At 49.4% G+C, this 27,177-nt stretch overlaps 1 long non-coding RNA gene across 1 annotated transcript in view; it reads right to left on the bottom strand.

Moving 5' to 3' along the window:
* The window catches only part of LOC309853136, a 369,996-nt gene that overhangs the window by 129,438 nt on the left and 213,381 nt on the right, over nucleotides 1–27,177 (bottom strand). The window contains exon 6 of the long non-coding RNA XR_014305531.1: nucleotides 787–866. This is a non-coding gene — a long non-coding RNA (uncharacterized lncRNA). The remainder of the gene's footprint in view (nucleotides 1–786; nucleotides 867–27,177) is intronic.

The raw sequence follows: 27,177 nt of genomic DNA, 5'->3' as shown, positions 1-27,177 counted from the left end.
TACCACACCACATTACCCTGTTTGTGATGGGATAAGCCATGAGGAAAAAGGATTTAAATAAGAACGAGGTAAGAACAACAACAACCAACTGGGATAAATGGACAACTTGGCGAACAACCAGAGTCTTCACAACAACCCTCCCTTGGATCCAGACTGCCCTAGGAGGGTTATTCCAAGGGAAGCAACCACATAATTTAAAGTGCATCTGGGGCACTGACCTTCCTTAGAAAACATGGCCCCAGGGAGACTGAATATCTTGGTCTGGCTGAGGAGTGTGGAGAGGAGTACAGAAGCTACCCACTCTCCCCAGTCAACGCACAGGCGTTCAAACAGCACTTTTTCTTGGGTGACTCTCCTCCTGAGACCATAGCAGTGACAATTCAAGGCTGATCCCTCCCAAGCTCTACTTCCCACCACTGATGGCTGGAACAGGACTTGGATCCAATGCCAAGGTCAGCCTCTAGTAACCAGACACAGAGCCAGAGACTCAGGAACCTGAGCATCCACCACAAGGTGACAGATGGGCCCAGGAGGAAGCCAACCAGCCTTTGAAGCACAGAGCTGACTTGACTTCTGTGGGGTGCAGGGAGTGAGCCCAAGGGCAGGTGGATTCTATCGTTTTGATACAGCTCAACATCTCATGGAAGACTCAGTTCCTGTTGTATTATTTTCCTCTCCACTCCAACCACTGGCATCATCCTGAGGGATATTAACCTGTAGAGCTGACTCAGCCAACTGCTATCAAGGTGTTATGAGAAGCGGTTGAGAATGGAAAAGACCCCCTACCTTCATGTCGCAGCCTGAGATGATGACTCACTGGTGACTCCTTCATCAACCTTTCTTCCCTCTCTGCCTCAGTTTCTTATCTGTAAAACAAGGAATTACATGATATTTGATTGCAAAATCCATCTTAAGCACTTAGCATCATGCTTGGCATAATGTTCATGACCATTTTCATCTCCCCCTCAGCAGCCACACCCTGGATGTGATGGTCACTTAGAACGTTTCTGGCTTTGAAATATTAAAATCTAACATCTGAACACAGCCTAGGTCTTCTCAGCCCCCTTAATCTTCTGTCATCTTTTGTCTGACCTCATCATGATCTCCCATCCTGAGTTGTCCTCCATGCACATTACTCCCCCTTCCATCCCCCTCTTCATCCCACAGCTCTGATCCTTCATTTTATTTTCTCCCACTTTTTGCCCTATAGCTCCCTGGCCACTCTTCCTGTATGTAGAATCACAGGGCAAACCAATCATCTGCTCCTCTTGCTGCCCTAATGGTTTCCTCTCTATGCCAGAGATAATGACCCAGTGATGCCCTATCTTGGACCCTATCTCAGTGGTAGAATTAACATCCCTTGCTCCTCAGGTAGGTCACCTCCATTGCTCTGCGTTGACCTGCTACAATCCCTACAGACCCTAACCCCACTTCAACTTTGCCCCCAAGGCTCATGCTTCCTACTTCAAAATGGTAAGAGAGGGATTACTTGTAAAGTCCCTCAATGTTTTGTTTCATTATCCACAAATTGGACCCCTCCACATCTCTTCTTACTACATTCTCGTCCTCAGAGGAAGATGAGTCTGCTTCCACTCTCCCCTGTAACCATGCATCACTCAGGAGTCTTGCCTATCAGTTACCACTTCTGTATTCTGGCCTTCCGGGCTTCCCCTCACCCAAGAGCCCTTGCTCTCAGTGTAAAAATATGCTCAGACTTCCCATACCTCAAAAGCAAAAGGAAAATCTCTCTTCACCCTCTATCTCCCTCACACTGACAAACTCCTTCAAGGCATTGTCTACACTTGCCCTCTTTGCTCCCTCACGTTCCACTGGCTGTGCAGTCGAGCTCCCTGTGAGATTCTTCTAAGAAGGCCAATAACAAACATGGCACTGCACTTGGCTCCTCTTCCTCATTTCTCCCATCTAAGAATCTAAGTTCCAACAACTCTGATGCTCCCTGCATAATAGCTTTTAACACTGTCCCATCTGTCCATTCAACTATCATTGACATGTCCTGGCCTTCCAAACTCATCCAAAGACATCTAAATCACAGCCCTCCCCGCTCTGGCCTCTACCCCATGCCAAAGAGGGAAAATAGGAATGTTTCTCTCATTGCTCAGCAATCTAACGTGGTTCCCACTGCATTTCAGGGCAGATCTGCTCTCCTCTGCATGATGCATGAGGAAGGTTCTAGAAGATCTGGTTGTAGTGAACGTGGCCACCATAAGGGCTCACTGAAGTACGGTGACTGAGGATCCAAGTGTCCGTGAGTTCCCCTCAGTCAGGGGACATCCCCATTTCCCTCTTTCATAAAATGCTTTGAGGAGGAGATTAAAAGGTCTTCAAAACTTTCAGAGGAAGCTAATCAAACATTGGCATGTTCATTCTCACCACCAACCCTCAAATTCTAGCATCCTGACATCCACCTGTGGGTCAGTCATTGCTCTGCTCTTTTCCATATGAGGACCCTGATATTCTGAAATGAAAGAGGACTCTCCTTGGTTCCTATTTCCAGTTTTCACAGAAAGGATGGGATCCAAACCTGGTCTCCTGCCACTGTGGTGTGGAGTGTCTGCCCACAGACATCGCGAGTCCAGTATGAGAAGCTGGCTGCTGAGCCACATGTGTGTGTTAGCACAAAGGCTGTGATAGATAAGGCCTGGAGGCCACAGGCAACCACACAGACAGATAAGGAGGAGAAGGGAAAGGAAGGGGGAGAACTCTAAGGAGAGAAGTAGAGACAGGACTTAAGGAGCCACAGGAGCCCAGGATGAAGACACAAGCAAGGCGCGCTAAGCCCCCAAGCTTGGCCCCACAGGAAACCCATCCAGGACACTGAGTACTGTATTCCCTGCTCTAACTCAGGCAGCACTGAGTGTCGTCCTCTGAATCAGACGGTTTTCTTACTAAAACCTTCAGTCTAGCCCTAGAACACTGAGCAGATGGCAGTCAGATCACCACTCTGCTGTCTGATTTTTTTTTTTCCTCCCACCAGTTTTCAGGTGAGCCAGTAAACAAACAATTCTGCACCACTCCAGGCCTCTGGTGGCATAGCCAGCTCCACACTTGATGGCTCTTGCCATCCAAGTCAAATGCACAGTGCCCCTGGCACGGCTGGCACCCCCTGCACACGAGCATAGATCTGCCTCCCTAGCATATGTGCACACTTGCTCACACACGCACATGTGCGCGCGCACACACACACACACACACACACTCGCACACTTTGAGCAGCAAACTTTCCCCTAATCACGGTCTCAGAGTCAGTGAAGGACCAGCTTCTGCACCCAGTCAGTTAACCTCAAACCAAGAAGTTGGCTTCCATCCTGCTCTCCAGGCAGCCGATAGAGCCAGGTCCATCTAATTCCCAGGAGATTTCTCCCTCTTCCTGGCCTACACACACTCCCCATCCTGGCCCAAAACCTTTTCATCCCACACCTAGGTTATATCCCCCTGATCCCTATGTACACTTCCATATAACCTCTCCAAGCAAATTATAAACACATAGCTCCTCTGCTAAATTTCCTTCAGCTCCCATCCACAATAAATTTTGAGCTCCCCATTGTCCACAACAGTGAATCCCAACCCTTCGGCTCGCTAATCACTGAAAACCAATCATCCATTAATTCATCTACTCAACAAATATGTATTGAGTATCCACTCCATGCTAGGCACAGTTCTAGCCACTCGGGATAAAACCAATACAAGGAAGACCCCTGCCTTCATTAATAAGTATGTAAACTACACAGCATGTTAGAAGGTGGTAAATATTATAGACAAAGGAAGACAGAGGACAGAGAAAGGAGATCTGGAGTGTTGGGAGTGGGGTGGCTGGAATTATCCGGAGAAAATGACACTGGAGCAAAGACTTAAAGGAAGTGGTGTTGTGAGTCTTGAGGATATCCAGGAAAGACCCATTCCATGCAGTGGGAGGAGCTAGTGCAAAGGTCCTGAGGTGGGAACATACCTGGTTCTTAGGAAACAGCAGGGAGACCAGTGTGGACAAAAGAAATTAAGCAAGAGGAAGAGGAGTGGGCGATGCCATCAGAGAGGGTAAGGGGGCAAGATTGTGCACCTCTCTCTCTCCCTACCCTGCACCTCATGAGTCTTCTCCCTAACACTTGTCGCTGTTGCAATTCCCCAGCAGTTTGGGTGTCCTCGTGCCTCAGCACCTGTGCCAATGTTCTGACGCCATGCTTGAGTGACCACCAACCCTCCTGCCCCCCACAGAGCGCTGACCATCCCTCTTTCTCTGCTCCCATGCTCCATGACCATAAAGCTATGACAGCACTAAACACGCGGAGATGCAATCACCCAGTTCCTGGTCTAGACCAGCCCCTGGACTGAGCTCCCTCAGGAAATGAATCCCATCATCTCCTTCCTCTCTTTTTCCCTAGGAGGCACCATGTGACTGGTTATATGGAGGATGGATAAAAAGAGTCTGGGCAGGGGCGCCTGGGTGGCTCTGTGGGTTAAGCTGCTGCCTTCGGCTCGGGTCGTGATCTCGGGGTCCTGGGATCGAGTCCCGCATCGGGCTCTCTGCTCAGCGGGGAGCCTGCTTCCCTCTCTCTCTCTCTCTGCCTGCCTCTCTGTCTACTTGTGATTTCTCTCTGTCAAATAAATAAATAAAATCTTTAAAAAAAAAAGAGAGACTGGGCAGTAAAGGGGAGGAGAGAGGTAAGTTAGGAAATAAGGCTTTGCCTGACAGTTGAGATTATCTTGGCCAAATACACACTTCAGGTCTTTGAAACTCAGTTTCCCTGTCTGTGAAATGAATATAACGATCTGGACTCCACCTACTTCCTGAGTTATTCTACAGGTAGAAAGAATAGATATGGACACACCTTATGGAGGGAGGGTAAGCAAGTGCAGAAAGTTATCATTGTTGTTCCACTGTTGCTATCTAGTAAGTCCTTTGTGTTCGATTAAAAGATGCCTCTGGTTCCAATCATGTCACAGTTATGTGCCCTTGGTTCCACAGAGGGACTGAGGGACTCAGGGTAAAAATTATCTTGTGTCACGTGGGATCTCTGTGCAAAATGGAGCATGGGGAGCTGACTGCCTGGGGAGAAGAGCCCCCGGGGTGATGAACTGGACGCGTCCTGCAATTGATCTATCCACACTCTGGCCAGAGGGTCCAGCAGGCATGGACTATCTGAGCCACGCCTGCTGTGGGAATGCCAGCTGCCCCTCCCCCAGCCCATCGCCACCCCCACAAATTGTCAAAAAGGCACCGTGATAGATAGAGCTCCCACATGCCACAAGGTAAGTGTTTAAATCTTTTATAAGACAGTCAATGGCCTTTATAAACCCTCAGACAAGAATTACACTGTGTCTGAAATAGGGCTGAAAGTCAATGGGAAATTGATTCTGTCTAGCTGGTGCTGTTTCAAGGAGGAGGCTTGCTGGGTGCCTCTGGAACCAAACGTGCCATCTCCCATGTGCCTCAGGGTGTGGCCTGTCACATGCTGAGAATATTGAGATACTGGGGCCCATTTCTGGGCAGAGGCTCCAGGTAGCTGTGAGTTCCCACCCGAGGAAGACCCTGGAAGGCATTGACCAGGACCCGGGATGGTTATGGACTGTGTTTACTTCCCAGGAGTTGATGCCGGACCAATGTGATGCTATTCCCTGCACCCCAGGAGGAGAAGCCCAGAGGATGACAAATGGCCATCGATCTGGAGGTGACCACCAGGGGTGAGGCACACCTGCAGTTACTCTCCTTTGCTAATGACCCCATTAGCCATCGGATCAAACCCAGTCCAAGGTCGTGAGGATGCTGCGGCTATTTTTCTGCCAGTACCCATCAGCCTGATCCACACTGCCCTTCCAGGGGTGCCAAAGTGGGCAACAAGGATCCCCTGCTTGGGACTGCAGAGCCCAAGGGTCCCCGTGTGCCTACGGGGTCACGGTTATGTCTGGTTATGACAAGGATGGCTCTGCATCAGAAGTGAGCAGATGGGTCTTGGCAGGTAAACCAAACAGCCCCCATCCTGGCAGGGAGCAGGGACAGAGGACAAGCTCCCACTGGGGAATCAGGCAAAGCAGGAGCCGGAGACCTGGCTCTGGCATTTCCTGACCAAGTGACCCCCATAGAAATCCCATCCCTGCCCGGGGCCAGTGCGGATGTTACTCAGTCTGTCTCACAGGCCACTGGGAGAATGGAACGTGATGGCACATGTCGCACGCAGGGCACAGACAGGCACGCGGTGGCTCTCGGCTCTGCTCCCCAAACCGGCACTGAACCCAGAATCTGAGGAGCAGGCAGAGCTCTCCCTTGGAAGCAGATGGGCTGGAATCCAACTGTGAACATGGGAACTCGGTCTTAGGTACTAACCACACACAAATACCGGAACCAGTGATCCATCCTTCAGATCTTTCTTTGTCCCCATTTTATAGGTCAGGACACTGGGGCCCGAGGAGTGTCAGGAGGTCAGATCATCCAACAGCAGCCAACACTGAGGATGTGTGACTGAGGGCCTGCTCTGCACCAGGCACCGTCCACGGGACATGGTGATGAAGCTGAGCGAGACAGAGGCTGCTCTGAGGTCAGGCATAGGCCAAGCCCAGACTAGAGTCGAGGTCTCCTGCCATCAAGTGCTGGATCCTTCTCTGTCCCCTCCCATGTCTCCCCTTCGAAAGGACTTCTCAGAGAATCAAAGCATGTCCCCGCTCCGAGTGTCCTTGACATTCCTTCTGACTCCCCAGCCTGCTTTCCAGATGCCCTTGTGTTTTCCAAGGCCACACGGTGATGGGGGACAGAAGCTGCAGTCTTGAGACGACTAGAATGATCAGGCCTGCTTTCTCCTTGGGCTGCTCATTTTCTGGAATGCTGCACTTTATCCCCGCAGACTGGTCTACAGGAAACCAGCAGTCCGGAGTGTGCCACAGCCCATAGGAGGGTGGCAGAGGTGAGGGTCTCTGTGAGCATCAGCTGTTCAAAAATATTTGCATAGCCCACAAGGAACAGGCTCATTGGGCTCAGATCAAGGGGCAGAAGGCAATGGAAGCCTAGCATCCCTGCTCCCCTCTCTCTGGTGAAGGAACACCACCAGCACTGGATAGTCAGGTAGCTTTGAACTGAAAGGAGCTTTATCTGAAAACCCTTCAGGGTGTCAGAGAAACAGTCCTTTTCCCCATCAGCAGTCGCCCCAAGGCAGGCTCCGCAAAGACGAGCAAACATCACCGGCCGCTACAGAGGGGTGGGGGCGGGGAGCGGGGTGGGGGAATTAACAAGGATGAGGTCAGTCGGGAAAGGACAGCAAAGAAGAGCCTCGCTGTTGTCAGACAGAGTCACAAATAAACGCTTGCTGACAGCTGGGAATTCAGCTCTTAAACCCTGCCAAATGAGAAAAACCTGGTATGGTCAGAAACGGTATATTGTCTGATGAGGTGAGACAGCTCAGAGTGGAATTCAGGCCAAAAGCCATTCACATGAGCATCTAGAGCTATTCACACGAGGCTCAGCCTTTCTGACCTGGAAAATGGGCAAAAAGCAAACACCCAAGTGCTTCATGGTAATGTGTCCACACTGCCAGAAAATGAAAAAATATCAACTTCTATTCACCTACCAGACACCTTCTGAACACCAGCTATAAGCCAGCACCATGCCAGGCTCTGGGAACTCAGCTCTGAGTCTTCCTCTCTGCTTTTACAGAATTTAAAATTTAGCAAAGAAAACAAACATGGAAAAACACAGCTATAAGAAGGACGGTGGTAGTGGCCTGTGTGCCCATGAGGCCAAGGGAGGAAGAGGCAGGGGGCTCCGGAAATGGCAGTGGAGGATCTGAGAGGTTGCAGAAGTGCCCAGCGTGGTAGGGAAAGTGATTACATACAGGAGAATGAGACAAATAACTATATTGAGGATAATGGGAACCAGGTTTCCAAGGGTCAGAGAAGGATTTACAAAGATGGAAACAGAGATTAGAATTGGAGGTATCTGAAGCAGTGCCTTGGAAATAAAGGTATTGGTATCAACTGAATTTTAATAATTATATATGAAAACTGATACAAAATTCCATATCGATCAGCGGCTATCAGCCAGGAGGGATTTTGTCCCTCATGGAACAGTGGCACCAGAAGAAGACATTTGGGGTTGTCACAGCTGGAGGAAGGGGTGCCTACTGGTATATACTAGGCTCAGGCAAGGGATGCTGCTAAACACAGGGCGTCCTCCGCAGCAGAGAATTCTCCAACTCAAAATTCCAACAGTGCCATGGTCTAGGAACACCGATATAGATGTGCGTGTGCATGTGTGCATGTGTGGATGGATGGATGGGTGGATAGCTAGAGACAGATATAGACAGACAGATGTGTGTGTGTGTATTCATATATAGATTTCCTAGCTCAGTTGTTTGAGTGGAACAGAACCAATAATGATCCGGTAGCTTTGAACACATCCATTGCCTAGAGCCTGGCTTCTAAGTACCATTACCTTCTAAAAGGAACCAAAGGTCCCTGGAGAAACAGCTATTTCCAGAGGTGGGGCAGGAAAATTACAAGGTGAGCTTGGAATATTTTTCTGTGCCAGAATATAGAGAAATACCCAAGGAATGATGGGAGTATGTTCAAAAGGGCTTAAGCCTCCAGCGTCAAGAATCTCCCACTTGCTAAATCTGAGATAATTTGAACATCAGAATAAATAATAATAGGAAAATATTTAACTTACTGAATAAAATAAGAATCCGTGCATTCATACTGATATAAATAATTAAATTAGCAAATGAATGAAGGAGAAAGGGAAGCTCTTCCTTATAGTAAAATACCAACTAAAAAATGTAGAAAAAATATGAAAATAGAAAATCCCCCTTTAGCAACCATCTCAGTGGTGGTAAACTTCACTTCCATAGCAGGAAGCATCAATAAATACCAAGGCTAGTGGGCAGAGACTTGATGAGGTACAGGATATTGATGTCCTTTCAGAGAATCTTCCCATAAAAATAGTTTTAAATTATAAAAAGAAACTGGCGACTTGGTAAAAAAAAAAAAAAAACCCAGCAGACACCAAACTTGACCAGGTGATCAAAGCTGGCAAAAGGGCAGGATAGATTGGCCCAGGTGTGGTCCACTGAGAAGAACGCAGCATCATTTCCATGGCGTTCCTCCAAAAAATGGATAGCTGAATTCTGATCATGAGGAACGGACAGACAGACCCCGACCCAGAACATCCTACTGAGGAGTCCTCTCCTACTGAGAAATGTCAAGTCGTTAGGGACAGGAGATGGAATGGTTCCAGATTGAAGAAGACTGCAGTATGTGTGCGATGCAGGACAGTGGATTCGATTCTGGACCGGAAAGGAGGAGGATATACTGATGGGGCGATTGGGGAAATTCGAAGAGGGATGGAGGACAGCCCTCTCTCCGTGCGGGTTTCCTGATTTTAATGGTTGTACTGGGGTACGTTACTGAGTTCTCGTTTTAAAGAAACACATACTGACGTTTTTAGGGAGGATGGGGCACTGTATATAATATGTGCTCTCCAGGGATTCAGAAATGAATAATAATTGGTACGTGTATATGCACATACATGTACGCACATGCAGAGACAGAACAACAGCAAGAGAGGGAAAAGGTGAGTAATGGAACAAATGAGGTAGACAGGTTAAAAACTTATGACTTTTAGGGAGTTTGAAATTACATTTTAAGAAGAATATAAGAATATGTGCTACATAAACTATTATACTCATACAAAATCACACTCATACAGTAGGATACCCACATAATATACATGCAACCTGCCGCGCACACACACATATGAAAAATACAAAGGAAATTTGTTACAAATATGTTACTCAGGGTTATCTCTGGATGATGAAATTATGGGGAAATGTTTTCCCTTTTTATGTTTCCCCATATGGCCCAATAATTTCTCCTGTGAACATAGATTATCTATTGCTTTACAATTGAAAAAGAGCATTATGCTTATCATAAAACAATTTGACAAAAAGAAATAATAAACTCAGGGCACCTGGGTGGCTCAGTGGGTTAAAGCCTCTCTGTCTTCAGCGAAGGTCATGATCTCAGCATCCTGGGATCGAGCCCCGCATCGGGCTCTCTGCTCAGCAGGCAGCCTACTTCCCCACCCACCCACCCACTCTCTGCCGGCAACTCTGCCTACTTGTGATCTCGGCTGGTCAAATAAAAAGAAAAAAAGTTAAAAAAAATAAAAGAAATAATAAACTTGAGTTCTAAGACCATTTTTTCTCCATTCAAAACGGCCCCCTGCCCCAATCAACTACACCACAGAACCGCCGGGCAGCTGCTCGAGGCATCCTCCTGGCTGGATGAGGGAGACGGAGCACAAAATCAAAGTCTGGCAGCTCTGACCTGGGCTGTTCTCCTGTCCACCGGTCAGGCCTCCCTCACCTGGGTAATACCACTCATGGTCTATCCCTTGGAGCATCATCAAGACTCAAAGAGATGTGAGATGTAGACCTTTTTAACCTGTAAGCTGCTTGTGTGGGGGAGGTGATATGAACACACAGATAAAGTAGTCATCGTTACTCTTGTAATTAATCAATAATTACCATCATGGGGTATCCCTTTCCCACCTTTATCTCACTCAATTCTCAACACCAATACCAGTAAGCACACCCGTTCTACAGAAAACAAATGTACAAAAACATGAAACATGCATTTGTCTAAAATCACACCTGTGAGGGGTAGAGTCAGGATCCATACTTGGTGCTGACCAGAGGACACTGGACCCACCCACCTCCACCACACCCATGATGCCTGCCTTCCCCTGGGAAAAGAAAGGTCACCTCATCCAAAGATGCTTTCTAGGCAGAAAAACAAAGCAACTCTAAGTAGACTGGACATTTTGGACCCTCCAGGCTCAGTGATAGTTGCTCTTCCAGTCTTTGCTCCTACGGGGAAGATAGCCTCTGGGCATCACTTTACAGGTCCTCTGCGCGCTCCCGTGTTCCCACGCTCTGTTTCAGCTCCAACAGTGCCCCTTAGTGAGGGCCCCTCCACTTCAAGGCTGCCTTTGGCAGTCATGACAACCCAGGATTAATTAAATAAAAATCTTGAGGTGGAAGAGGGAATATCCCCATGACAGCTCCCCTGAGCCTGGCGTCCCACTTGATGGCCGCTGGGTCACTGACAGGAAGTCAAGTTGCGCCCGAGGACACCAGTTATGTGAGCGGTCACTTCATTCAAGACCAGCAACACACAGGTAATTCCCAGGGATCACTGGTTATGTGGGTTCCTTATCTTATTTGGTGTTTTTAATTGTTCTTGTTCGTGAAAAACAAACCAACCTTCAGAGACTACACATGATATGAAAAGCCATTTGTTTCCACCTGTCAAGTTGCTTAATTTCTTCCGGGATGAGATCTTCCCTTTGACTTTTGCAATACTGTGAAGACTCAAAGTATATGAAAGTGATCAATAGGTCTTCCCAAGTGAAGGATTCTGCTTAATAGTATGGCTGTCCTCGCTAAGCCTCGGCTGTTTTATTCTGTGGTCTCTTTTCTTGAAATTGATTTAAGAGGCAAACAAAAATGCCTCGAGAATTAGAATCAGATGAAGTCGGGCTTCTAGGGACGTAAAGGCAGCAGAATCTAACAACGTCTCACAAGAAAGGAGAAACCAAGTCCTAGAGTGGCTGCATCTCACTCGGTGTCACAGAGCTACACTGTGGAACAGCTGGAACATGAAGTCATTAGCCTGGAACAGGCAGTATTCAGAATGCATCAGATGGAAATCATTCCAAGGGCTGGCGGTCACCAGACTGTAAGCCCACTGAGGACAGATACTGCACCTCCTCCAGCGACTTAGCCAGCAGACGACAGCTGTGCGGTACCCAGCAGGCATCTTTTTTCTTCTTTTTAATTGATGCGTAATTAACATATGGTGCCGTATTAGTTTAAGGTGTACAATATGATTCAACCACTCTGTACACTTCTCAGGGCTCAGGCTTAAGTGTTCTCTTTATCCCCTTCACCGATTTCACCCATCGCCCCACCTACCTCCCCTCCGGCCACCACCAGGTCTCTCTGTATTTAAGAGTCTGATTTTCCAGGGGTCTCTTTTTTGGGTGTTCGTTTTGTTTCTTAAATTCCACATCTGAGTGAAATCATATGGTATTTGTTTTTCTCTGACTTATTTCACTTAGCTGTATACCCTCTAGGTCCATCCATGTTGCCACAAAGAGCAAAATCTCATTGTCTTTTATGGCCGAGTACTAGTCCATTGTGTGTACGTACATACACTCCTCGCCTTCTTATGCATCTCTCCTTGGATGGACACTTGGGCTAGTTCCGTGTCTCGGCTCCTGTAAATAATGCTGCATAAACATGGGGGGTGGGGCATATATCTTGTTGAATCAGTGTTTTTCTTTTCTTGGGGTAAATACCAGTAGTGGAATCACTGGATCATACGGTAATTCTATTTTTAATTTTTGGAGGCCCCTCCATCCTATCTCCCGCAGTGGCACAGGGCTTAGCCTACAGATGGCACTCGTAGGTACCCAGCAGGCATTTTTAAGCAAAGAAGTGAACAATTTCCAGTACCATTTTAGTGGAATTCTAAAAACACTTATAAAAGCATCTATTTTAAAACATTTTTATTTGCATTTAAAATAAAGTTCTATATGGCCAAACCCAGACGGGTTTCATGCACATGTTTACTAAACAAAAGATGACTAGTGCTGTGATAATTAATCAGTTGGCATTGACTGAAGCTCTTAATGAAATGAGGCATGAACTGTTTGAGAAAGCAATTGAAAGCCATCATACATGCCATGAATCATCTCTCGAATGCACATTTATTAAATCAGAATTCATAACTTTGATATTTTATCTAACAGGTTTGTTACCCTTTCGAGACTCTATTGGTGAATAAAAAGACAGATGTTTCCAGAGCTAAATTGGAGGAGGGATGAGGGAGGGCGAAACCAGCCAGACATCAATTAAAGGGAACAGGCAGCAAAATACCATTACCCGATGTCTGGGTTGTGCGCCATCATCTTGAAATAAAATTCAAAGAAACCTTTGCAAAAGAACAGATACAGAAGCAGGATGCATCCTGAAGGTTTCTGGGGCCTCCCTGATAGCAGGCAGATGTAGGGATGGTTCTAGGGGTGGCAACTGGTTTGGGGGGTCGCAGAGTGGACTGTCATTAAGGGAAACATCGGTCAAAAAAGAGTCAGATTAATGCAAAACCCTATTTTTACTTCCTGAGGGTGCCAGAGAGCTGGAGGGGAATCAGAATCCTCTCCCATTTTCAGGATCTTCAAAGGCACCTGTTCCTTTTAGTTGAAGCAAATATATATCACATCAGTGTCACAGCCCGCGACTATTGTCCCAGGCACCTCTTTGGATGGTCCAATAAAAGTGGATTGGGAAGCATGTGAAGATGTTTAGCTCTTCTGACGGCTGTCGGCAGTAAATTGGTGGATCAAGGTGACACGGTGCCCCACGGCTCACAATTGCAGCACTTCTTAGAGTCTCATCTTCATAAAAGCAGACCTGGAATCCTTCTAGGCAGCGCTCTTGTGCTTTTGTGTAAAGGAGACCTTCCCTTTTAACGGCTTTGACACAATGTGGCCATTCTCCTTCAAAGCCCTTCAGACCCACCCTTTTGCCAGCCAGAATCATGGTCCAACTGCTGAGTTACACACCCCAGGAATGTTCTGACACTTTCTTTCTGCAGAGCAACACACAACACACAATAATAACTTTTCTCCATTGTAATCTGATTAGATTGCTTTAACTAGATTGCAGTAAGCCAATCACAAGAGTGAACTTGAACATCAACACATCTAGAGAAAAGAACCGTCCCGGTCATCATAGGCAGTAGCAGCGGCTTCTCCGTTTACTGAAATGAAACAGGGAACATTCAATTCTAAACCCAAAAGCAAGTAGAAGGTGTACATGATGTGAGCAAGGCAAAATCTGCCAGTGAGTACCCAGACATTTGTTGCCAACCTGTCTTTCATCTCTCTTTTTCAGAAAACTGGAAAACAAGGCATTCTGCGGAAAATGGGGGCTTGGCACTGATAGCAACTCCTAGTGTCCCATCCAGATCCAAGCTGGGAAGGAGCTACAAGTCACAGCCGCATTTCTCTGGGTCAGTGGTTCTTAAACTGATGGGTCACAGCCACAGGACAGGTTATCAGAGCACCATCTGCTGAGCCCCACCCCAAGACTTTCCAACTCCTGGAGTCTGGGGTAGGGCTCCAGAATTTGCATTTCTAGCAAGTTCCCTGGAGATGCTGAGCTTGCTAGTCCTGGAGCCATAGTTAGAGAACCGCCGCTCTAAGCAAAGTCTCCCTGGCAAAACCCTGCTACTTTCTACAAGACTAGGTGGATGAGATGGAATTCTCGGGCCTTCAGACCTATGTTCTATCTTGTTTTAATGCCTCGCGATAAACGGATCCACTGGTTTGTTTCTTTTTTCTTCTTTTCTTTTTTTTTTTTTTTTAACTTCTCTGTTGATCTACAGTGCTAGGCCAGCCTTTGAGTTTGAGACAGAGATTGAGTGAGACAGAGATTCACCCTCATGTCATTGGTCTTCTTAGGATCATTAATGTAGGAAGGGGAAGGTCACCCCGGAGATCCTCCAGAGCCCCCACAGCACTGGGTCCCAGAGCAAACAGAGATCAGAGAGGCTGAGACACTTGCTAGAAGGCACAAAGCAGAAATGCAACCAAACCCAGGGTTGCAGACCCCCAGTCCCAGCCCTTCCCTCTAGCTCGGCCCAACGAGCTCCCGGAGGCAGCTATTTGAAACAAGCAGCTGATTCCAGCGGAGTGATTATCTGTTTACAAGACTGCGCCTGCCTGGACCAATGGTTCTCACCCCTGGCTGGCTACACTTTAGAATCCCCTGGGGAGCTAACAAATGTACTGACAGCAGGCCCCACTTCGGAGACTCTGATTCAGTTGCTCTGGGTGGAGCCCAGGCACCAAATGCTTCCACAGCTCCCCAGGTAATTCTAAAGTGTAGTTGAGCTTGAGAACCACTATCCGGGCTGTGGGGTTCTTGAAAGCAGAATATTCATTCCCAAGAGCTGTGTTTCTCAAACAGCAGTGAGCATGACGTGCTCCGTCCCCCCGGAACAGGGCCCTACGAGATTCTTAGCAAATGTATGTTGAGTGGAAGACTGGAACAGTGCTTTTTTTTTTTTTTTTTTAAGATTGTATTTATTTACTTGACAGACAGAGATCACAAATAGGTAGAGAGGCAGGCAGAGAGAGAGAGAGAAGGAAGCAGGCTCCCTGTTGAGCAGAGAGCCCGATGCGGGGTTCGATCCCAGGACCCTAGGATCATGACCTGAGCTGAAAGCAGAGGCTTTAACCCACTGAGCCACCGAGGAGCCCCTGGAACAGAGCTTTTAAAAAGCCCAGACCTACATCACTTGGAAACATGCTAGAAATGCAAAACTCTAGGTCGCCATCCCACATGTGGTGCCTCAGAGGCCCTGAGGAGGAGCCTACCAATCTTTATTTTAGCAAGCCAACCAGAACCCTAGAAGATACTATAGATGCTACCCTTGAGGGCTTCTAGACTAGAGAAATGGAGAAATGGATGGAAAAATTTCGTCTGAAACATAAAACTAAAATTACACTCTATGAGAGAATAATGACATGTTGCCCTGAAGGGCGGTGATGGTTCATAGTTGGGGGAGTTTGGGGCTTTTAGGGAAAGAGGGGGCCTGGCCCTGTTAGAATGGATGATGTGTGAAGGGAGGATGAGGGACTCAATGAGACCCCAATGGCAGACTCAAGGGTGGCGGTTACCCAGTCATCTAAGATAGAAGGGGCTGGGGACAGCAGGCACCTCCCTGGAAAACAGAAGGTCATCACCAGGCATGCAGGGCACAGGCAGGCCTCTTGATCCTCACAAGGATGCTGAACGTGACATACTGCAGCTTCGAGAAGCAGACAACCAACATGGGGTTTTGGAAAACACAGTCTCAGTGACCACCCCCCCAATCCCGGCTGTGTGGCACAGTTGCCATGAGTCCTTGGGCAAGGGACTTCCGTTTCCTGGACTTTAGGTTCTTTCTCTCTGAGATGCGCAGCATAGCTACTTAGCAAGGTTGTTACAAAGTCAAAAAGTTACCACAGCTACTTAGCAAGGTTGTTACAAAGTCACAAAGTTATGTAAGCTTCTAGCACAGCACCTGGAAGGTAAGTGTTGCTCAAGCACGACAGCTGTCATAGTCTCCTGATGAGGAAGCAGGGCTCCCGCTCAGTGTCCTTGAAGTGCAGTAAAGGGAATGGGACTGTAGCTCCATCACAAGTGAGGACATCTCAGTGAGGACATCTCAGTGAGGACAACGCAGGGAAAGCGCGTTTCATCTTCGAATCCTTCCAGCACCTGTCGCTGAGACCCCAGGCTTGCCCACACCCAACAGCCTGCGAGGAGGGAGCCACCGGCCAGGAGACATGGGGGCATTACACCTGCTCTGTAGCGCTTCTGGCCTCCATCCCAGCCTGGGGCCACCGCCACCAACCCCAGGGCAGTGGCAGAGTCAGGGTCCGTGAGCTTTCCCCAGCCTACCGTTTACCCAGCCTTTAAGCCTAGGTATACTGAGCTCAGAGTGGCTGGCAGGAAATAAAACCAATGGAGACATTTTGGGGAGTATTGTTTAAAAAAAAAAATACCAAAGTGGAAGAACTCCACCTAAAGAAATTAACTTAAAAGCATATGGAATCCGCCAAAGCCCTCTGCCTTCATTTCAGAACTGAAAGGGCACAGTCTGCCTTTGAAAACGAGCACACACAGCAGGCATGCACGTTTCAATGAAATGTGAACACAGTCCCAGCTCCACCATTAACTGATCACAAGCCTCGGCAAAGTAACACTCGGTGAGTGTGCTCCACGCACCGGGCATGGAGAGACCCACTTTCCCCAGAATTATTCAATGATTCTTTATTCATAAGCGGCCTTTGTGTGCCGAGCACTGTGTTGAGTACTGAGGAACAAAGATAGATAATTGCGGGGGGAGGTACCCCACTCAGTCCTCAAGGAGGTCACAGACTAGATTGCTGGAGACAACTGTTCCCCCTTTGAGCCCCACAGAGGCACTGCTCATCTTACAGATAAGAAAACTAAAACTTAGGGAAAATGACCTTGATGTTTAAGTGGCAGAGCTGGGATGTGAACTCAAGATTTGGTGTCCCCACTGATAAGGCTAGTTCCATATATACCGGGGGCAGGGGACAAATGTCCTCTTCCCAGCCTTCAGAAAGGCTAATAACATGATGAAATAAGCTTTTCGCTCCCCTCCGTCTCCATCTCGGCTACCAGCAGAGAGAATCCCTGGGGTTCAAAGCATATACAGACCCATTCATCGCCCACTGCATGCTGAAGTCAATTTATCCAACCCTGTCATTTGAGACCCTGAGAGAAGGGAACTGCCTGAAGTCACACAGCAGAGCAAGACACAGCAAGGACTTGAAAGCCAGTTCCCCCAATGCTTGGGTCTTGCCATTTTTAAACACAGACACAGACATACATTTAAACAACTCAATGTCTTCTCATAGCTACCTTTACTGCTAAGAAACACCAAAGGAAGAAGGGACTCTGTCTTCGCCCTCCAGCTTGGATGCTAAGCATGCTCTCAGGGATTAGGGGGAACCTCTGGAAAGCTGCACCCAGCTAACAGGAATCCCAGACCCCCACCCACGGAAGATTAACAGACAAAGCCTGGCTCTTTCATTCCCCAGCCAGAGACAGAGGAAGGGGTAAAGAAAAAGGCTGTAAATCAGCTACCACATAATCATGCATATTTAGAGTTTGCTTGTAATTAGTCTGTATTCATAGTGCTGTGTGGGTAGAGAAATCTGTACCCAAGGAAAATCTGAAAACCAACATGTTTGTTTCTAGTGATTCATCTATAGGAACCATATGCCAAGTGACAGACAGCTGAGTTTCCTCCACTGTCTGAGAGCAGCAAGAGAACCTCAGGTCATGCATGCGCACACGCACACCTTGATACAGCCTCTCCTGCTTCCCCTAGGCTCACATTACCTCACCTGCCTCTAGATCTGCTAAGGTTTCCTCTCAAGAAAGCAAGATTCTTTATCCACATGGCTGATTTCTCGGGGATAGGCAATAAGTAACACTCATCCCTGTGTTGGGAGTGGGGAGACATAGCCGCTGGCCTGTCTGACACCCTCACAGCACAAAGTACATGGCGTATTTACTTACATTCAGTCCTCCAAGTGGCCCTGGGGAAGAATCACTAGATCACCTGAGCTACCTACAACTTATGCCGTGTCTATGCACAGAGTGGATTCAATTGTTCAGCTAAGTTTAGATTCCCAGAAGCATCATCTTTTTGCCAGTAACATTAATAAAAATCACAGGGGCACCTGGGTGGCTCTGTCAGTTAAGGGTCCAACTCGTGGTTTCGGCTCAGGTTACGATCTCATGGGCCATGGAATGGAGTCCCACCTCTGGCTCCATGCTTAGTGCGGAGTCGGCTTGAGATCCTCTCTTTCTCTCCCTCCACCCCTTCCCAACTCCCACACATGCTCTCTTTCTATCTCTCTCAAATAAATAAATTTTTTAAAAAATTAAAATCATGAATACTAAAGACCCAGGAGTCGCCCTTTCCAAACTATGTGCACACTTGACACTGCACTTGAGTCATGTGCAACTTCAGCTAGTGATTTTGGCCTCATTTTGACAACATCCGTAGGCTACGACCTTCCAGGAAAAGTCAAAAACAACAGCGATCTGACCTGGCTAAATTTCCATGAATGAAAAATCCCAGACTGCCCTCTCTTCCTTTCCGGAGAGCCTTGACAAAGCACGGAGAGTGGGGACAACCAAGGCTAAGGAGTTTCCTCTTTGTCCTGGAGAAGAGGTGGGTTCTCCCAGCTTGAAGGACAACTGTTGACCTGATCAGCCTTCCCCACCAGCAACCTGCCTGCAGACCCAGCTCCACACCACTGGTTAGCGGGACCTAGAAAGACCCTGTGCACCTGTGCCCATTATGCAAAGAGCAGAAAGGTTAGTGGAGAGTGGATGGAATTACATTACATGATAATCTACACATGCATATTAGACATTGAACTCAATTCTACATGGATCTCCTGCCCCTGAACACGAGCCCCCAGGTGACCACAGCAGACCTCCCTTGACTGTTGGCCACCTAGCTGACTTGGGCTTTTGGCTCCCCTGCTCAGCTAATTCCTGGCACGCGGTGCGGGTTCAATAAGTATTTGTTGGCTGACTCAACAAATCAAACAGAAGGATTGGGAGATTTATACCTCCTTTGTGGGTTTATTTTGTCAGGCTCCCCTCTCAACACACACCCTAGAGTCTAAGACAATAATTCTCCATCCTGGCACCAAAATCACAATCAGGTTATCGATGATTGGAGATAATGAGCTGGAGCTTTAAACGCTAACTGCTGTCTGGCACCACACTCCATCTGGTCCCGGACAAAGCTCCAGCTTCTGTATGTTCTAGAGACATCTCGGGTGACTCTTACATATGGGAAAGAGAGGAGGACAGATCCTATCGTGATGCTTCTCAAGCTGTGTTTCCCCAGAAGAACAGCTTCGGCATCACCTGCATACTTGTTGAAATGTGGCTATTTGGGTCCCCTTTCAGATTTACTGGGGAAAAAAGAGAAAGAGAGAAAGCCATGGAGGTGGGGTTTTGTTTTCTCAGGCACTCCAGGTGACTCTGGAGCACCAGAACGTGAGACCTGTAACCATAGAGGCCGGAGGTGTGTTCCCGGGGGGCTCCGGACCCCAGTGTGGGGCGATGTGGTAAGACCCCCCTCATTTGGCTCAGATCCTGAGATCCAGGATCTACCACTCAGGACGGCAGAAGCCATGGCTGTTCTTGGGCATACGTCACTATTCTCCTGTTCTAAAAATTGTTACATCTATACACACATGAGCTTTAATAAAAACTTCTCCACAGGGCTGAAAGCTTTATTACGTCTGCCCCCATTCTTCCCAGCCTTCTCCAGCCAGCTGACTACAGGCTCCCCTAGGGCAGGCAGACACCCCAGCTCCTGTCCTCTCCCGCCCCGAGCCCGTCGGGAAATCGCCCGCAACGTCTGTCGTCGTCCGGCAGCTCTCTGGGCTCTCCCTTTGTCCTTGGGGTCCTGCCTGCTTCACGGGCCCTCTTCATTCACGGTGTTCCCCACTTCCCAGCAAGGCTTGGCCCCCTGCAGCCTTTATGGGCCCCTTTCCAAAGACCAGCCCCGCCCCCCCCACGAAAGGACAAGGTCCTGCCTGCCTGGCCTCAGGCACAAGCCCCAAGACAGCTCAAGGACTTAAGAGTAGGGTCGGAGGAGAAAGCCGTGGGGGGCCCCCTCAGAAAGACCCAACAGGGAGGCAGGTTAATCTCCCAATCTGGTGGGAAGGAGGAAGTGCAGGTTCAGGGTCAGACAGACCTGCTACGGTCCCTGCTCCCCTCTGATGAGCCGAAGGAGATAAACACATTGTGTAGCTGAGACGCAGTTTGCACATCTACACAACTGGAGAAGAGAATCCCCCGCCCACTAGGGAGGGACTAGGCGATCTGCAAAAGTATCTGAGGGCGTGTCCTTGTTCTCCCAGGCTCTGTATGGTGCCTGTTGGGAAGGGAGGAGTGGAGGGAAGGAGGAAGAAGAAGGAAGAAGCGAGACAGGGGAAGAGGGAGCCAGAGGAGGAGAGAGAGAGGGGGGAGGAGGGAGGCCACCTCTTGACATAAAGCACACCCCTATTTCTCCACCCATCTCCTGGGATCTCATTCTGAGCCCAGTGTGGGCTGGTCAGGACGAATGTGAGTGGGGAACCTTTCCCAGATACTTGTGCTCGGGGGAACTCCCAGGTTGGTGATGGAGACCCTTGCGCTGCTCAAGGGTAAGGAGAAGACGGGGACAGGACGAGTAGGAGAAAGGACAGAAAGATGGTGTGAGTGGGTGTCAGTGGGTGAAGCCTCTGCCTTCGGCTTAGGTCATGATCCCAGGGTCCTGGGATCCAGCCCTGCATCGGGCTCTCTGCTGAGCAGGGAGCCTGCTTCCCCCTCTCTCTCTGCCTGCCTCTCTGCCTACTTGTGATCTCTGTCTGTCAAATAAATAAATAAAATCTTTAAAAAAAAAAAAGAAAGAAAGAAAAAGAAAGATGACATAACAAGGTAATTCAAGCAACAGCTATACAACAGCTAATGTTGGTCCAGGGCCGCACAGGCCCTCCACCAGGCTAAGGCTTCCAGGGGACCATCTCGTTCACCCCCAAAGAGCATATGGGGGGTTCTAACAGGTGGGAGCTGAAGCTTAGAGACATGTGACCAAAGACCCACCGCAGGCAGGAAGGGCTGCGTGCATCTGGGACTGGCACTGCTCCCACCGCTTCCCTTGTGTCTGTGACCACAGAGCGAGTCCCTCTGCACCCACATCCCTCCGAGGACAATGGCAGTGGTAACACCCATCCCTGCTAGGCAAGGATTAAATTCATCGATTGGCATGTAGAACGGAACACAAAGCTTGAAACCTAACAGGAGCTCCATCCTCAGTGCTCGTGACGAGAAGGCAGTAGAGCAGCAGGAGGCAGTGCTGGGGTGTCTCCCTCCCCAGGGGAGCCTCAGCACCCAGCCAGACCCGGTGCCTCAATGGCTTGTGGAAAGTGGGCTCAGTGGAAGGCCAGGCATGCAGGAAGGCAGGTCTGAAGGCAGCCCCGGCCTTTCCTACCCGGGCATCCTGAGTTCGAACCTATTCTGGCCAGTTTCAGAGCACAGCCTACAAGCCCACGGGGCCCCTGTTAATGCTCGCCCTGCCCTCAGGGAAGGGTTTCCCTCTGTAGCAGGAGTCATCCAGGAACTGCTTCTTACTACCCAGAGCACGGAGATCGCAGCACTGAGGCAGAATCATCCTATAAGGGGCTCCAGGGAGGGTCAGACCCCTCTCCCCACCAGAAATACTGACGGACTCTGCAACTGGCCACGAAGACTGATTCCAAGCAGGTGCTGTCAATCTCTCCAGCCTGTTCCCTCTCCCAAAACAGAGAGGTAATAACGGGGACCACGCCGCACGCCCTGAGGAGTGGGTGAGCAGGTGTGCGGAAGCTCAGTGAACGGAGGAGCCTTATCCTGTTCCTTCCCCTACACCAGCGCAAGCACAGACACGGCTCCACGGCGCCCCCGCACCCATCTAACCAGGGGAGCTAGCTCTTCTCATTCACCGTCTGGCCCTTCTTTCGACCCCACTCTGGGACCTGGGGTGCTGGCCTGTGTGAACAGCGTCTCTCAGGCCCACCCAGCAGAAGGCACCAACCAGAGACGGGACAATGGAAGGAGAGCAGCGTGAGGGTGTGGACCCCCAGCTCCCCTCTGCAGGGGCGTCTGTGGATGGCTGCAGTCTGGTCCCGGAAGCCGCAGCTCCTGTCCTAGTCCCCTCTACAGCAACAGTTCCCTCTTTTTTCTGGAAAACCCTCCCTGCTGTACCCCTCCTCTTCGCCTTCAGGTCTGGGGTGATAGGTAAAGGCTCCCCAGTGTTGCTGGCCCCAGAGTGCTTCCCTACTCCTTGCTGATTTCCCCCTTAAGCCCCGCAAGCTGTTATTACTGAACTCAGCTCAGCTGAGAGCACCGTCTGTCTCTTCCTGGGACTGGGACAGCCCAAGCTCCTCTTTGAATTCACAAGGTTCGCCATCCCTTGAAGCACGTTCTCCAAGTCCTATACCTCCCCAGATCGGCTGGAAAGTGGATCTCCGAGCGGCCTTTCCGCCCACCACCTAGCCTGGGGCTCACCGTCAGACCTCGCTGCATACCCACAACGTGCCCACCAGCCCGGAGTGGACACGGGGTCCCCGCCCCAGCCCTCCACACTGCCCGAGGACCTCCAAGAGTTTCAGGAAACACTTCCTCCCTTGTTCACACCCAGGGAGCATCGCTTCAGCTTCTGTTTTAAACACGAACGATTTTTTACACTAACCTTTTCTCAGTCCATGACTCACGGGAAGGGCTGGCTTGGAAAAGCGCCTCCCACAGTCTCTATCCCGCTCCGGGCCTTCACAAACCCACAGACAACGGAGGCTAAATGAAGACTGTCTGTCCTCAGCCCCTCCTCTTGCTGATGAGGAAGCGGAGCCCAGACTGCTTACACCACAGGTGAGTTTGTAACAGGAGGAAGACCAGCCCAGCCCACTGCCCTCTGAGAGCACCTGGCCTTATAGAGAGACCCTCGTGTACCTCGGGCTTCTTCAGTGAGGAGCGTGCAGGCACATGCTCCGGGGTTTCTTACACTAGGGTAAGGCAAGGGAGGCACTTGCATTGGTGGGGGCGGGGGGGAGGGGCAACATTTAAGAAGGCACCAAAAAACTCAGCAATCAAGATACTGAAATAATATTTTAATGCAATGTCTTTTTTTTTTTTTAAGATTTTATTTATTGATTTGACAGAGAGAAATCACAAGTAGGCAGAGAGGCAGGCAGAGAGAGAGGGAAGCAGGCTCCCCGCTGAGCAGAGACCCCCGATGCGGGGCTCGATCCCAGGACCCTGAGATCATGACCTGAGCCGAAGGCAGCGGCTTAATCCACTGAGCCACCCAGGTGCCCCAAATGCAATGTCTTTTAACTGAAAATTAATGCCAGAAGATCCATGGCAAACAAAATACCACAATTTCAAATCCAGGCAGAGCCCAATTCTGCATTTGGGTAACACTGGCCTCATCCTAATTCTGCAGCCAGTTCTGCTTAACCCTTATTTGCCTGAAAGGGGTGGTCAGGTTTGCAATCTGAGTTTGTTTGTTTGTTTTTAATACTGCATTAAATTGTTATTTATCTTGGGGCACATGGATGGTTCAGTCAATTAAGTGTCCGACTCTTGGTTTCGGCTCAGGTCGTGATCTCAGGGTCATGGGATTGAGCCCCAAGTCAGGCTCCATGCTCAGGGCTCAGCAGGAAATCTGCTTGGGATTCTCTCTCCCTCTACTCCTCCCCCTGGCTCATGGGTGTCCTCTCTCTAAAATAAAATAATTATGATATTTTTTTTAAATGTTATTTATCTTGATGACTGAAGTTTTTTTAGTGTTTTCTTAAATTTTGGGCCCAAAGCAAGTACCTTGCCCTTCTCAGGTTAGTCCCAGCCCTGCTAAAGCAAACAGAATTATATTGCAGAGTGGAATAGAAACAAGGGATTTTTTTTTTTTTTAGGTAAAAAAACAGATTTCAAACCTATTTTGTGGATGATATCATCAGCCTCCTGGAGGTCTGAGCTCACCCTCTGTGGATCTGGGAGTCCTTCCTGGAAACACCATCGAACAGGACTCTCCTGGTAAAGCTGGTGTGTGGTTCCGTTCCACTTTGGGGATACTGAAGCTGACACCGAGGTTTGGTGAATTGTCCCATGCCACCCTCTGGGTGGAGAACGGAACCCAGGCCAACCACCGGCCTCTTAAACAGAGCAAAGGCTCTCTTCCATCTGAACCCCATTCTTAGTGTTGCTAAAAAGAGCCAACTGACCTGAATACGCCTCAGCTAACCTGTCAACCCACTTCCACCCACACCAGGTGAGCCAAGCTTCTGAAATAACAGGTTAGTCACCGTAACTGTCACAGTGGTGAGAAATTCCAGGGGCTTGGCAGACCTGAACAGCATCTCCGTTAGAGGCAGTCAGCAGCTTTTTGGAAGCGCACACAGCAACACAGAAGTCCCAAATATGATCAAACTGGGCCCAAACGGTGACAAGCTAAAACTGAAGGTAGGCACTCTGTGTCCAATGTGTCCCCCTCCCCCTCCCTATGCTGCCTCTTCTCTCTGGAACCATCACCCTCTCTCCCCCCAACCCCGGCCAAGGTTGCCTGAACTTCAAGGCACGGTTCACACATCAGCCCTTTGCAGAAGCCTCTCAAGACAGCTCTCTTGCCTTTATTCATCCATTAAGTCCTTCATCCATTCCCTAAATACCTGGGGAATTTATTTAGCCCAACACAGCAAGAGGCTCTAAGGACACAGTGGGGAACAAAGAGACATTGCCTGAGCCTCTCAGTTCATTGTCCCCATGCCACGTGGTCTCTCTCAGCCTCTGGTGGTCGGATGACTTCACACAGAACATCTCTGCTCTGATGCCCTCCTGGCCTCCCCCAAAGCGTGTCTTCTCCATCTAAATCCCCAGGATATAGCAGGCGCAGGCCTAGAACAGATGCTCAATAAAAACGCGAGTGAGAGACTGGAATGAACTTCCTCCTGCACTGGTGTTTCAGGTGGAACGTCTGGGCATCGTGCCTGCGAGCCGGGCCCTCTGGCCGTTCCTGTCTTGGCCCACATTCTGACTCGGGATGTGCACCATGAACAGAGCTGCCTGTCCCTCCAAGAGTCAGGGTCAACAGGCTGGGGCAGGGATGTGCTCTCCGCCTCTAATCAGCACACACTCTGGAGCCAGCAAGCCACGGGCTGCTGAAGGGTTTCGAAGGCAGCGTGACTAATGTAATGTTTCTGATTGGAAAGTGGGGAAAGAGCTCTCAGCAAACCACTCTCCTTAATTACATGAGGCAAACACCACCTCAAGGGTGGCCTGTTTCTGTCTCTGGCCCCAGCCCTCCTCCTGTTCTGCCCCTGACCTGCACAGACCGGTGAAAAGCTCATGCTTGCTGGGTGAATAAGCAAAAAGGCCTCTAAGTTCATCCACTTGGGACAGTGGGATTATGTGTGATTCTGTAGCATCAATTCCTAATTTATGCTCCTGTTCCCAGATCCCTCATATAAATCTGTAGACAGCGTTTGCCTCGAAGCCCAGTGTGCAGCTGAATTCTGGAGCTGCTCAGGAGGGGCCAAGTGGCACCAAGAAGCTGCCAGCCAAGTGCAGGGGCCTGCAAGCCTTCACGGCCCCTGATCTCACAAGGGAGACCCACTGGGGTAGAGGCCCAGAGCCCGGACGATGCCATGGTGGCTCAGGGCATCGCACCCATTCCTTTCCCTCCACTGGCCTCCTCCCTGGCCTCCCAGCTCCAGTTCAGGTCATTTCCCTTCCTCAGATCAGCCTTTGCCAAGCGTTTCCCTGACCCACCTTGTCCCATAGGCTGACCTTGGTTTGGGAGGACTTTCCCAATTCATCCCTCTCCCCCAAAACAGCTGCATTTCTAAATGTCCTCCAAATGGAAATCTCTGCATAGATTCAAAGACACCTGCAAGCAGAACTGTCTCTTTTGTAACTCTCATCCATGCCCTGGGCCCACATCCACTTACACACAGATGCATCCGGCCCCTGAGCACCCACAGAAGGGCCCTCTCTCTCCTCACACCCTCCCTCTCCTCTGATTCCCTTGGGAGAATCACCACTGACCCAAACCCATAGGGAGGCAGAGGGCAAGAGAGGCCAAATGACGTTTCGAGAAGATCAACCTCCCAAGACAAAATGTCCCAAGACAGCGACATCCACCACTGTCCAGGGGAGGAGTTCCTGCCCGCGATCCCTGGGACACATGGAACAGCAGCAGCACCCGCGGCGCTGAGCAGGTTCACGTCTATTTCATCGTCCTCTCATCCAAGCCCTCTGGTCCTCAAGTGCCAGTTTGTGATCCTACTTTCTTCTTCCACTGCCCATTCTGCAGCCCCCCATCCTCTGCCAGGAAGAGCTCTGGCCCTTGGATGTCAACCATGAGCCTCATTCCTTTGAGGTCTGCATCCTGGAGGCCTTGTTTTTATTGGCTTGCCATGGGTAGATCAGCCAGGACTTTGAGAAAGGGAGCATTAAAAGGTATCCCAGCAAAGCCTCCAGGTTTCAAACATAATCCTCCCGTGTACCCCCTGTGGGAGAGCAGTGGCGATTGGGATCATTTTTCTCCGGTAAAGCTCAGCAACCTCCTTCTTTGCCTGTGCTTTAGTGGCACAAAGAACCCAAAATGTCCAGATGTTTCAGCTTCCGGTTTCTACAGTGCATGCTTGTGTTCTGGTGGAATGATTCCTCCCTCGGCATGGGGGGCTCTCTGTTTAGAATATTGAGAGTAACCTCCACGTAGGGTGACAAGGCATCGTTTGCATAAATTACCATATTTAACTCCTGGGGTAAACTTGGGAGGTGAACAACCACCATTCCAGTCCATAGGTGGGGAAGGGGATGCTCAGAGCAACAGATTCATTTTCCCGCTGAAACAAAATTCTGTTTGAGTGCTGGTGTGGGACTCTCGTGCTTGGGTCTCTTCTCCTGCCCCAGGTTCTGCCTTCAGAGCTGCACTGGCCACCAGCACCCTGGTAGTGCCAGGGGTGCATGGGCAGACAGA

This window comes from Mustela nivalis (genome assembly GCF_964662115.1).
Source record: "Mustela nivalis genome assembly, chromosome: 18".
In the NCBI taxonomy this organism is placed as follows: domain Eukaryota; kingdom Metazoa; phylum Chordata; class Mammalia; order Carnivora; family Mustelidae; genus Mustela; species Mustela nivalis.
The sequence above is the reverse complement of the archived record's forward strand: the minus strand, read 5'-3'. Positions and strand labels throughout refer to the sequence as shown.